Source organism: Pseudopodoces humilis, chromosome 1, assembly GCF_049639895.1.
Source record: "Pseudopodoces humilis isolate 2021_Gansu_Grassland_sample_001 chromosome 1, ASM4963989v1, whole genome shotgun sequence".
Classification (NCBI taxonomy): domain Eukaryota; kingdom Metazoa; phylum Chordata; class Aves; order Passeriformes; family Paridae; genus Pseudopodoces; species Pseudopodoces humilis.
This window is the reverse complement of record NC_142200.1, coordinates 22,804,440-22,817,307: the sequence shown is the minus strand read 5'-3', so window position 1 is coordinate 22,817,307 and position 12,868 is coordinate 22,804,440.

Here is a 12,868-nt window from a genome sequence, read left to right as displayed (position 1 = left end):
GGCTGTATCTTCTTCCTGGCCTCATCTCTGTTGTTGTCCACAGCTGTTATTGCACTGTGTGTTCAACTGCCCCTTTGTCAAGTATTCAGCATGTCTCTCAGGTCACACTCCTACATGGCTTCCCTGAATTCCTTTCCTTTGGTCCTGTGAAAACATTCTTGAACATTTCAGGTAATTTTAGTCTTCTCCCTCTCTCTCTAAAGATACTGGTCTGTGTTTTTTTGTGGGAAATTACTAGTAGCTTTGTACTCAGCATCTCTTAGGATCAAGGTGAGTATTTCTGTTTGATTTGTTATATGGTAAAATAATGCTTCCTAACATTCAGCTTGATTCAATTGTACAAATCCAGTAGTTTGTTCTGCCCTCATTCTTGCTCTTGTTAATAGCTGTTTTTCCTAGAGATTTTTTTTTTCTTAAATCAGGGCTAATCACCCCAGATGCTTGGCTGTATAACAACATCCTGTATTTTTGTGTAAAATGCTACATAATGAATTTCTGCAAACAAGATTTGTGGCTTTTTTTATCACAAACTGTCAGCATGGTAGAAATCTTAGGAACCCAACATTAAGTTCTTCATTTGGTGATTTTGCTTTACATTTTCGAAGTTGGTTTGTGATACAGATCTTGGTTAATCTGCAGTTTTTTATTACTGAGTAAGACATTTCTCTTCAAATTTGTTCAGCTCAGGATCCTGCTTTCTGTATTACTAAAGGTGGAATAATCAAGGTGATACAAGCCAAGGAGAATCAGTATGTACTGGATTGGGAGCATACTGACTGTTTTCTTAATCTGAAATTTTTACAGACTCTGTCTACTTTCCAGATCAGCTGCAGTATCGTATCACTGGTGTTTCTGAACATGGCAAAGAAGTCTAGTGAAAAGAAAATGTTTAATTCCTATGCAGGCACTGCAGCTCTTTGTGCCAAATGAAGAGCAAAGGCTTAGGCTCTGTTGCTGCTACCAGGCCAGCTGCACATTTGCTCTGTTTATTTTGTCATCTAGAGCAAGCACTACAAATGCCTCTTTCTACACTTGGTCATGTTTTATTCCAAATGTGCTGAGTCAGGACAGTTGAGGCAGACCTGTCCTCTCAAAAGGAATCACTCTCCTATAAGGTCTTCTCCCAGGCAACTAGTGACAAGAAGATAAGAGGACACAGCCTCAAGCTATGCCAGGGGAGGTTTAGGCTGGACATCATGAGGAATTTCTTTGGGAAAGGGTTGTTAAACATTGGAACAGGCTGCCCAGGGAAGTGGTAGCATCAGCATACCTGGAGGTGTTCAAGAAACGACTGGATGTGGCACTTAGTGCTATGGTTTAGTTTATAAGGTGGAGATCCGTCAAAGGTTTGACTTGGTCTCAGGTCTTTTCCGACCTAAATGATTCTGTGGTTCTGTAATACTTTCTCTTCATGGCAGGTAAACAGCAGCCCCCTCTGCCTTGACCATCTTCTAGCTCTTCAACCTAGCAATTTCCCAAATTTTCTTTGTAGTAGTGTCCTCTGAAGGGCGGGTCCTTCAACCTTCTCCAGTCCATGCAAAGCTGTAGCTAGGCTCGTTCTTGACCCTTTCCCCAACTGTAGCCTAGGATGGCAGCTTCTTTCCTATAGGGAACTGGGTAACCTTACAACACTGCAAGTATTTGTATGCACAATTCTAACACTGAATTTTGAAAGAATTTGAGAAAAGCAAGTATTTTGTCCAGGATGAACTTCAGGTTTAAAGTCATCACTGCTGAAAATCAGTCCTTTTCTGGTTCCTATTAAATAAAAATAGGCAAACAGCAAACTAAAACAACTCCACCCCAATCCATCATAAAAACTGTTAAGACATTAAGAATCAACATTACTAGGGGGTTGTCAGTGGGCTATTTTGACATGTAGAAAGCCCTTTTACATTAAAAATTAGGAAGAGAAACCAGTCTCCTAAAATTTAGTTCACTAAAAGCAAGAGGAACAGTCTATACCAGCTGTGGAAACAAGTCATAGTCCATTACAGGTTGAATTATTTCGCAAGCTAAATATCCCTCCCATAATTGTTTGAATTGGCATTGGTTAACAACCAACTGAATTTGTAACTGTACAAGTATCAAGAAAATGTCCCACTTTAGTATTACAAAATTGAAATCAGACTTACTCTGAGCTCAGGGTAATCCCCATGTGTAAATTTTCTTTGCTTTCTCATCACATACTTGTGATTCTCGGTCCACCTGAGAATATCTTTCATGAACCATAGGGTGTAGCTGCAACTCTGCAGTGACACAAATGTCTTTAAGTCAGAATTTCTATTTATTTGGAATACAGTATCCGTGGAGTATCCCATACCTGGAATAGGTATGTCTCTGCAATAACAGAGAGAAATATTACCATTTTTTCACTAGGAAATGCTTGACTTTTATTTTCTGGCAAAAGTCACAGCTCCATAAAAATGAGAAACTTGGATATAAAAAAAAAGCACTAGGGAAAAATGTTGTGTTGCCTTTACAGCACTGTACAGTAGAACTCCAAGTAATTTAGGTTACGAAAAGTATCTTGCATTGCAAACCTTAGGACATAATTATTCTATTTCACATGTGACTCTGGGTCCACACTCGAAGTATGGACTTTTTACCTTACACTGTTTATTACTGGAAAGCTACTAATAGAAGAAATTAAAGCCAAGATTTTCATTTTTCAATTAGGTACTGTTTGAAAACCAAACTACAAGAAATCAAACCAAATCAAGAAACTAGCAACTGCTGAAAAACACGAGTTTGGCCAGCGTAACTAGAGGGGCAGCAGCATTATGCAAGAAACCATGCTGATTTGGGAGAGACACAACAGAAGTAACAATGGATTCAAGAAAGCTAAAACCTAATAATAATAATAATAATAATACTGTAACTGTCCTTGGGAAGAAAAAAGGAGCTAAAGGTCCAGTTTGAGTCTCACTTGCTATTTGAACCTGCATCTTCAGAAGTTTGAGCTCTTTGGCAAGCCAACATTTCACTATCCTTGCTTAGGTGTGACTGTTTAGGAGATGCGATATTCTTATTTCCAGAAGGAGACTTAGCCACAAGGATCACTCTCTCACTTTTTGACCGATTTTTAGTTGTCTTTGACATTTTAATGTTCAGGAATATACTGATGCAAACTGAACTTTCCTGAGAAAAGAAGGAAGAACATAGGAATCTGAACCACTTATATAGAGCTAAGAAGGAAACTCTGACTTGTTGAGGCAAGTTTACTCTGTAGTTAGTACTCCTGACTCAGCTAACAGCAGGTAATGGAACCACTTCTACACCAAGAAGTAGCTCGCAGGAGAAAAAAAAATCCAAAAAAATTACAAATTACAGCTTTCACAGTTAAAGCTCCCATCCCACACTGTTTCCTTATGGACAACTTGAGCTCAATAGCCTTTGAAAAAGTTACTGTGGCAAAGCCTTTCATAAAAACTTAGTGTTTCATGAAAAAACAAACAAAAAAATCCCCTTATTTCAAAATTAGTTTTGTGACCAGCCTCCAAAAGCCCATCTATAACACGTGATGAGGAAAAAGCAGAGGTACTTAATGCACAGTCTTAAACAGTAAGACCAACAACCCTCAGGGTACCCAGCCTACTGAGCTGGAAGAAGGGAACTATGTTCTTCCTTCTTTTCCAAGCAGTCTTCCTCTGGCAACATACAGTGTTTTACTGGACACTGTCTAAGACTGTTTATTACTGTACTGTAAAATAGTTTAATATAGCCTGATAGTACTGATACCTCACACAGGTATTTTAGGAATCTGTTGAGAATCATCACTCTCCGTTACTTCCCTACATGCCTGTGTGCCCCAGGTTGGATTTGACACTGGAGGTGCAGAGAAACTTGGGATGGCGTGTGCAGGAAGTGAAGGGGTTGGTGATTAAACTGTTTTTACGTGCATCTGAGTGTATACTGCAGTCAGCTTTTATTTCTCACAGGCAGTTGCCATCCATTTGCATTCATAATGTGCTACAGTACTGTCTTGCTGCAGAAAATAGTGTTCTAGAATTGCTTCCATGGATGATTCCATCATGGAAGTTGGTACCTAACTTGGGTATAGGCAAGGTAAGGTGTATTTAAGGGAAGAGAGGGTAGAAATTTAATAATATCATTACGTTGTGAATGCGACTGTTATCTGGGCTTTGACATGAGAACTAAATTTGGTCATACCTGCACAAGACTTTGCTGAAGTCATGCCTTTCTGATTTTCCTGGGATAGAAACCTCATTAAACTGTATGAAATAAGAAAATCTTTGAAAACAATTCTTCTTTTCCTTCTCATGCCACCCATATCAAAGCATAGGCATCTTGTCTGCCTTTTTTTCCTCCCTTGTTTATTTACTTTCTTTTCCTCGGTGTCTGATTGGCATCTCTCCTTTCTCCTCTGAAGACTCATTCAGGGCCAGTTCTAACCTGGAGCTACAATCTTTCAGTTTAAATCTGCATTTCTGGCACAGTAACATAAAATATTTTTACTGCTTCACTCAAGAGAAAAAAAGCATGTCCATACTCTACCTTTTTGCCCGATGTTGATTTTGCTCATGTTTTCCAAGTGCTTCTTTCCAACAAACTCACCCACTGCCCCATGTCAGACACTCATCTTCTCCTATACCATAATGATATTCTTTTTACTACGTCCTTATGCCTTTCAGGAAATTTGGTGCCCAAATAGAAATGGTGTTGATATCTGGCAAGATCTCACAGTTAAATCAGGGTCTTGGCCCTTCTGGTGCACAGATAATACAAAATCATGGTGAAGGATGGAGCAAAGTAATCATGAAAAAAACCACATAGTTTGGTTACACATATAATACTCTGATGGATTATTTTTCTGCACTTAGCTAAGGCATAACGGAAACACAGTGACAGTTCTGTTCAATTGAAGTTCAGAATTTCATCTTTAGACATATGTTCTAGAAATAAAATAATTGGAAACAATTTGCCTCAGATCTGCAGAACAGTGTATCTTTTTGGACTTATTGAAAAGGAATTTTAGGGTTTTTTAGTGGTTTGTCTTTGCAGACAGTCTAGCTTGACTTGTTCCTGAATGCATTTTTGGCCTCTGATCATAAATTAATATAATTTCTTGCACTAATAGCAAATCAAACCCTCCTATTAGAAAGCAAATGCAATTCAGGGGAAAACAAAACATCAGAAAAGTAAAACAAAAAAACAAAACAAATGCACCCTTAAGTCACAAGTCCTTGCTTTTGGCATGCTGTGGTCTTTTCAAAGTTTTCAAATGGCTGTATGTAAAGAAAGGTTAGAGTTATTTATGCTTCCTTTACTCACCTGAAATGCTAACTTTGTCCTTTCTTTCACAGTAATTGCTTTTTTATTACTTAGAAGCACAGAAGCTTGTCTGTTTGGTTTTTTGTGTTTACTTTTAGCTAATTCCGTATGCCTTGTTTTGTTTTACCTTGTAGGATCTACCTACTAGGCAAAAATCAAAAAAGTTGTAAAAATCCCACTTTTGTTTCACAGTATTTCCTTCATGGAAATATTCTTTGGGATGCTCTTTGCTTTTTTATTATACTTATTTTTACTAAAAGCAGGTTGTTTAATGACTAGAGCTGGTGCCCTTATGTGAAACTAGACTGTATAAATAGTGATATATTGAGAATAATGCATGTGCTGTGATGTCTTGAGAACCTTGCATGCTGTAAGAATTGCAGTGTTCAGTGTGTGTGAGACAGTGCACACACGTGGCCAGAAAAGTGGCTGAGTACTTGTTGCCCTGACACCTTTATATGACTGTAGCTGTCTGGACAAATTGATAATTAAAAACCATCCCATGTCCATTGAGCTGCATGAAGTATTAAACACCAGTTGAAGAGCTTTCCTCTCAAAATATGTATTTTTCTCACTTTCTCCCTAATCAAGGAAAAGGAATTTAGCAGTATTAGAAGTTACTTAGAGATTTGTTATATGATCATTTAAATGTTATTAATGTATTTCATATAACTATAGGACTTCTATGTATACTCAGTTTCATCGGCTGGTAACTGATTAACTGAGAAAAGAAGAATGAATGTTTCTGTTGGTTTGTATAATGTTACTACAGTTCTACAGTGAACTTTTTGCTTGGAGTGATGGTCTTTATTTCAAATCTTTAGCTGTATCAAATACCTTAGCTGAAAAGTTACTTTACGTTTTCTACTTAGGTCAGATCCAGGCCCCTTCAGCTGCTGGTCCCTGCTGAACCTACTGCATCAGACTTGTAGTTACCAACACAGAAAAAGGACATTTTTTTTCCCTGGTTCTGGGTCCTGATGTTTTTTTCTTTCCCCCAGAAATAAGTAGATGGCTGAATAAATGGTCATAACATCATTGAGAGAGATGGTGGGTCCTTAGAGCCTTTGAGGCATAAGAGCCAGCCGTACCTGTAAGACCTATGACAATGACACTTTTCCAGGGCTGTAAACTTAGTGCAAGTAAAATGAATTCATTTTTTGAATGCCTGCAGTTTTAGCAAGTGATAAATACATCCCATCTCCCACTCTCTCACAGTAGTCTTCTCTTGATGAACCATTTTATGCCATGGGCGGATGTCAGTGCTACTGGCCTAAATTCCTGACTTCTCTCCTAGCCAGTAATTTCACCCAGATAGAAGTTAGTGGCTGAGGAAATGTGATAGAAAATATGAACCTATTGGACTCAGACCATTTCTTTAAGCAAAGGTGTTCTGAAGACAGGGAGGGGACGGTTAGAAATCCAAAAAGCCTCCATTTAAGTGGCAGTAGATGAGAAGGTGTTTGAGCTGCAGAGGTGCAGAGATGCCACTGTCAGCTGTCTCTGTATGATTTTCCAAGGATCCTCAACCAACAACCTGGTGAAGTGTTGTGAGCACACAGTATTGTCCTGCAATTGAATTTGCAGTATCAGACCAACCACAGTAACAGCAAGGAAAATTAATTTCTAGCTGTCAAAAAATTATTTTTTCTAGTCTGACCTATTTTCTTAGTTCATCTAGTGACCGTCTGCAGAAGGAAAATTGTTGCCTCCTACTTCTTCTGTTGGTGTGGCTATAGAGAGAGATTTAGCCTTCAAAAATGTCAGTGTTTAGTTTAATTTGGAGTGCTTTGAAATGTGGTTTGCTCATTAACCTGGAGACCGGTAACTCTTCACTGTTCTAGACAGTGGAAAAGAGACTGGTTGAACCATCAGACCCAGACAGCTCAACATCCTCAAAGGTTACACCAGTGAAATCCCCAGACCAGACAGTATTGCTGTGTACCAGAAGTTTCTGGCAGTATTGAACATTTATAGCTTCATGCTCTCAATTCCAGAGAATTATAATTCAATAATTATAGATGGGGTTTATAGTGGATTTTAACCCACAAATTTCCTTAGTTTGGCTAAAAATGAATTCATCAACAACGATTCTGATTATTGACAGGTATTGGAACAGTGTTCCTCCAATCCGAGGAACACCTCTCTCTGCTGAAAAGACAAAGGAACCTTTTCAGTGAGTAAATCTGCAGATTGGGAATATATGACACACAAATGCTGAAGTTAAAGTCTTTCTCTTGAGTTTCTATAACATTTCTACTGTCAATACTCTGATCAATCAGAGACATCCTCAGTAACACACAGTGCAGTCAGTGAGGACACAGATTTGGACAATAAACATTAACAGTGGGTGTCAGGTACCAGTAGAGGCCAGCATACACCAGTTGAAATCCATCAATAGGTCTGGTAGATCATGGGCTAGAAGGGAGTGGAAGCAGACTGACCCAATGCAAATACTTATCTGCTATACTTCTAAGCATTTAAAATGTCAGTTATTAATACACTCGTGTCTTCAAGTGGGAAAGTTAACAGTTCTCAACTTGTTACATTAAACACTTGCTACGGGTTGCAGTGAAATAAAAGGCATGTATACCTTCCATCAAAAGTGAGTTTTCATAACTGAGATCTAATGACCATAGGGAAAAATTTGTAGTAAAATCCTTATCTGAAAACATAGATTTTTCATCAAATTCTCTGCAATTTAGCAAAATTTCATGGTGACAGTCTTGGTTCATTAAATTTGCTTATCTGCCAATTCATTCAAGGAAAACAGTCCTAGCACTCCGTTCCAAATTCTACAGGTACTACCAATAAAAGTAAGTATAACTTATACTACTGTCACTCATCCAGAAAATGTCAAATGTCACTTATCCTTATCTCTGATCTTTGCAAGACTTCCTTTGAATTATTTCCTGATTAATTATGGCAGATTTTTAGAATTCTTCCACAGTAGGGAATTGTGTATTAGATCTGTTTCATGGCACCTCATCTTCTGTTCCTGGAAGCAGATAAAAACTGGAGGGAAATGTTTGTGCTAAATGTGCTGTTTAGTGCACTTTTACTAGCCTTCAATCTAATAAGCCTTTCATCCTTTTTTTCCAAAAAGTGCTAAGAAGTGTCAGTGATAGCGAGAGAAAAACTACAAAACTAGGGCTCCAGTTTTGCACACTGTGTCCCCCATAAACCACCTCCATCCCAAAGCTTTTTGGTTCCTACATAGCCATTTTTTGGCTTAGCTGTTGCCAATGAGCTAGAAGGTCCCCAAGCTTGCTTAGTTTACATCTTAGTCCTAGTCTCTGTTAATAAGTACAAGTTAAGAAGGTCAAATTCTTAACACACTTAATTTGCTCCAGCACCCACCTTGATCAAAGCTTTGGTTTCCAAAAGGAATTCTTGTGTGCATACCATTTCTTTCACCTTCAAGATGCTACAGCTGTGCTTTATATTTAATTCATGTACTCATTCTTTTTTAAACATTTTGGTGTGTGGCAGCATCCCATTTCCATCACTGGTCAAAACGAAACCAACAATGATCAGAGAATTAACTACCTGCTGAGATCATCTTACCCATGCACACCCAGGAACAGGTCTGGCCTCCACAGTAAATGCAGTCTCCAGACAGGTCTCTGGTGTCTAAGCTGGACACTGCTGATGGAGACTTGCACTGCTCTGTGATGCTGCCTTCTTACAGGGGTTTGTTATAAAAATGCACTTTGCCTCATAAGCACTCAGGCTGAGTTGAAGTTCTGACCTCTTTGTTTGGCAAGTTGAAGTGGAATTCTTGTACAAAGTGTCCAGGAGGATCCATAAAGCAGGATCTACAGATTTCAGTCTGCTGATGGCTCTGATTCCCACAACCTTTCCGCCAGTGAAGCCTTCCATTAGCGCCAGAAGTGTTCCTACAACAGAGCTAACAGAAAAATACAATTTTCATTCACTGATTTAGCAAATTTTCTTCAGTTCCACATAACTGTCTCCACTGATACCCCCAAAACAACATGCCTTTAATGACGAGATGCTGATTTGCAAAAGACTCATTTTAAGACATTAAATAATAAATAAGATAACACAGACCTTGGGCTGATTTCAAGCTTAGTGAATTGTTTTCAATTCTCATTTAAAAATCATCTGAAATTCACCAGCACTAAATTACTACTTTTCAGGTTAAATGAAGGTGTCACATCAAGTTAAATAGGTCTTCTTTTCACAAAGACCAAGCACCTTCTACACAAGATACAAGACATGTCCCACCTATGAACCTGGTCTTGTTTACTGGTGCCTACAGGAGCAAGGGCATTGATCTCATCCAGGAAAATAATTGAAGGTCGCATCTGGTAGGCCTACAAAGAAAACTCAGGAATACTGACATCAGGAAAACAGCACTATTTAAAAGAGAAAATACATGAATAACATTATGGTTACAAGAGTACTGGATCTGGTTTGTTTGGGGGTTCTTTGAGGGGGATGGTGGTGCTTTGCAAAATTTTGTTTGCATGATTAACATTAGTAATATAAATAATAAATTAGTAAACAATGATACAATTAATAATTTAAATAATAATAATTACTTTAAAATAATTAATTAATAATAAATATTATTTAAATTTCCCAGTACATCCCAAGATTCCCAGCCACCCAAAACCCCACTGGAAAAGGAAACACTGACAGTCCCATTTCAATGGAAGAACCTGACAAAACATGAAAAATAATTTCTTCTTGACCACAGAAAACAAGTTACAACTTGGACAGAACATGTGGCACATTTCAGTCTTACCTGCTCAAGTAATAAACAAAACTGTCATTCATATTCAGGTTGGGTGGTGGGGAAGAAGGGTTTCTGGAGGTTTTATTCTGGTTTCTTATTCTTGTAGTTTTGTTAATCAACTTTCTTTATTCCTTTTAAGTTATAAGCCTGTTTTGCTCTTCCCCTAATCCATATCTCACAGCAAGAAATAAATAAGTTTCCTAGTGCTTTAAAACCACTACACCTACCTATTCACTCAGGCATTTGACACCATTTCTCATAAAAAAAGATTACTCCCCCATCACCCTGGCTACATTCATTAGCAAGTGCACAAGCTACCAGTGTCTTTCCAGTCCCTGGTGTACTATAGAATAGGAAATCTCTGCAATTAAAAAAAAAAAAATCCATAAGAAAAGAATCATAATGGAAAAGAACCTATCATAACCCATTTCTAAAACACACAGCTCTGCTCTCCTCAGCAAAACACTTCATGGATAAGACAGCAGTAACAGCTGAAGTGTGAGAAAAGTCAAAAGGTTTCTTACACAATTCAACAAGGCAGCAAATGAAATTAATAACGAGGATAATGTGTATGTACAAAACATTGAGAAAAGATAGTAACATCCCAGAAGGACACATCCAAAAGCTCTGACAAATCAGCAGGGGTGGTTACAACACAGTGGAGCCAAACAAATTTCCAGTGCAGAATCTGAGACCAGGGTAACTTAGAAATCCCCCGTTCTGCATATTCATTCTTGTTTTCATGAAAAAGAAGATTTGAGAGTAAAGCATTTAGTTTCCCCTTTAAAAGCTTTAAATTAATGAGTTTGGTTTCCCTTTTTGGGTGATAAAGAAGGACTAATCTAAAGCTGGGAAGGTATTATGTATTTCTGCATTTCCATCAGCTAGAAAAGCCAAGATGCTGCTGCTTCAAAATGAATTTCATTCAATAAAGAAGCAAAAGACAGAAAGATTTTCTTTTCATTGTTTGTAAGACTTTTTAAAGTTGCTGAAAGCAAAGCATTTAAAGTCCCATTTTATTATACCAGGACTGAATTTTGCTGGTCAAGAATATATAATGTTAACAATTAAATCTCTAATAATTTCATTTTGTAACACAGAAGTCAGCTGTGTAAGAAGTGGACAGATGCTTATTTTAGCCCAAGCACAACAAATACTGCAAGGTTCTAGTTGCAAGTTCTATCAATTGTAAAACTAATGCTTGAGCATCTGAAAAAAACCCTGAGTTTGCAGGAGAAACAAGTGGACTTCCATGAAGCAAACTACAGCTGAATACCAGTAGGTAATTCATTGTATGTGGAACTCTAAAGGAAAAAATCTCCAACTCTAACTTTTAAAGGCAAGACAGGTTTAAAGGATAATCTCACCTCACAGTAAATCTCTGAACCTACATATATGCTGCTCTCTATCAATTTTTTAAATATTAATTTGAAATTTTATTAAAATTACTTTTTACTATTCAATAAAAACCCCATTCAACTGCTGAAAATTTTGGAGCATTTTTTATGTTAAAGAAAGCTGCAACCTTAATAAGGTTCCATCAGAAATTCGATGTCAGCACAAAGGAAAGATTCACAGCAATTTTTAAAATTGCTTGAGAGAAACCTGTAAGCCAAGGGAGTTGTAGACAGCCCATTACTGGAAGCTTTCATAAATACTGCAAATGTCTCACTGACATGATGAAGTAAAAATCCTTACTGAAACAACTGTTTGCATTGGCTTGACACCAAAAAGATTTGTTTCAATCTTCATGTGATCCCTGTGAAGATTTAAAGTGAAGATGAAAGCCCTGAAACAGCTGTATGTAAACAGTGTCCATTCAAAAATCATAAGGCAATTCAGGAAGCACAGTGTAAGACATGTATTGCAGCATATCACTGCTATTTCATATTTTCTGGGGAAGATATTTCCTCTACCCTTAAAGCACAGCTCTGACATAATTGGCAGTAAGATTGTAATTAGAGAGCAAAAATAAACATCACTTTAGACTACAATATGCTTTGGAAGACGTTATTTTCAGCTAAATTAAAATTACAAATAAATAATCACTCCATGTGAAATAGTAAAATATATTAGTGTCAGCTTCTTCCAGTAGAACATGCCATGATCTCCCATCCTTTGCCTTCTATGCATCTTCTCTGAACAGCCAGTTTTTGCAAGATTGCTTCTTCAGTACTAAGATACAAAGTTGACATGTAAGAGCAAAGTAGATAAATACAAAAAAACCCATTGAAACGGGCACACATGACCAGTATGACATTTCGATATAGTGAATACAAAGCAAGAATCAGTGGCATTTAGCCAAGTTTTTCAACACTACTTAAAAATTAGGTCAAATGTTTACTTTTTTTAAGAGAGACTTAGGAACAAGTGTTTGAGGATTTGCAAACAGACTGTTTTCAGTTTTATTTTCCCCTCTTGCTGAATAGAGTAAAAAAATAGCCCATTCAGTACGAAAAAAACAATTCTGATGATACAGGAAGGTAACATAAAAAAAATATGGCAGACTTTCATAGCGCTAATGTTGCTTTACATGATAACATTAAGTCATTTTTAGTTCCTAGCTTTCCTCAGACAACCGGTTACTTATTGTTCTCTTAACTAGACATAAAGTCTTAGGCTGATTTTCCATTACATCGTAGAAAAAGTATCTCACTGCTGTTAATTACACCTTGCAAACCTTTCAGAAAACAATGTCACTTTGTGCTTCATGATGAGAATTAAAACACAGACACACAGGCAAAAACACTAGAACTGCTTCACTTTGCCCGTATCCATCCAACTTTCTGCTGCATCTTGACTAATTAT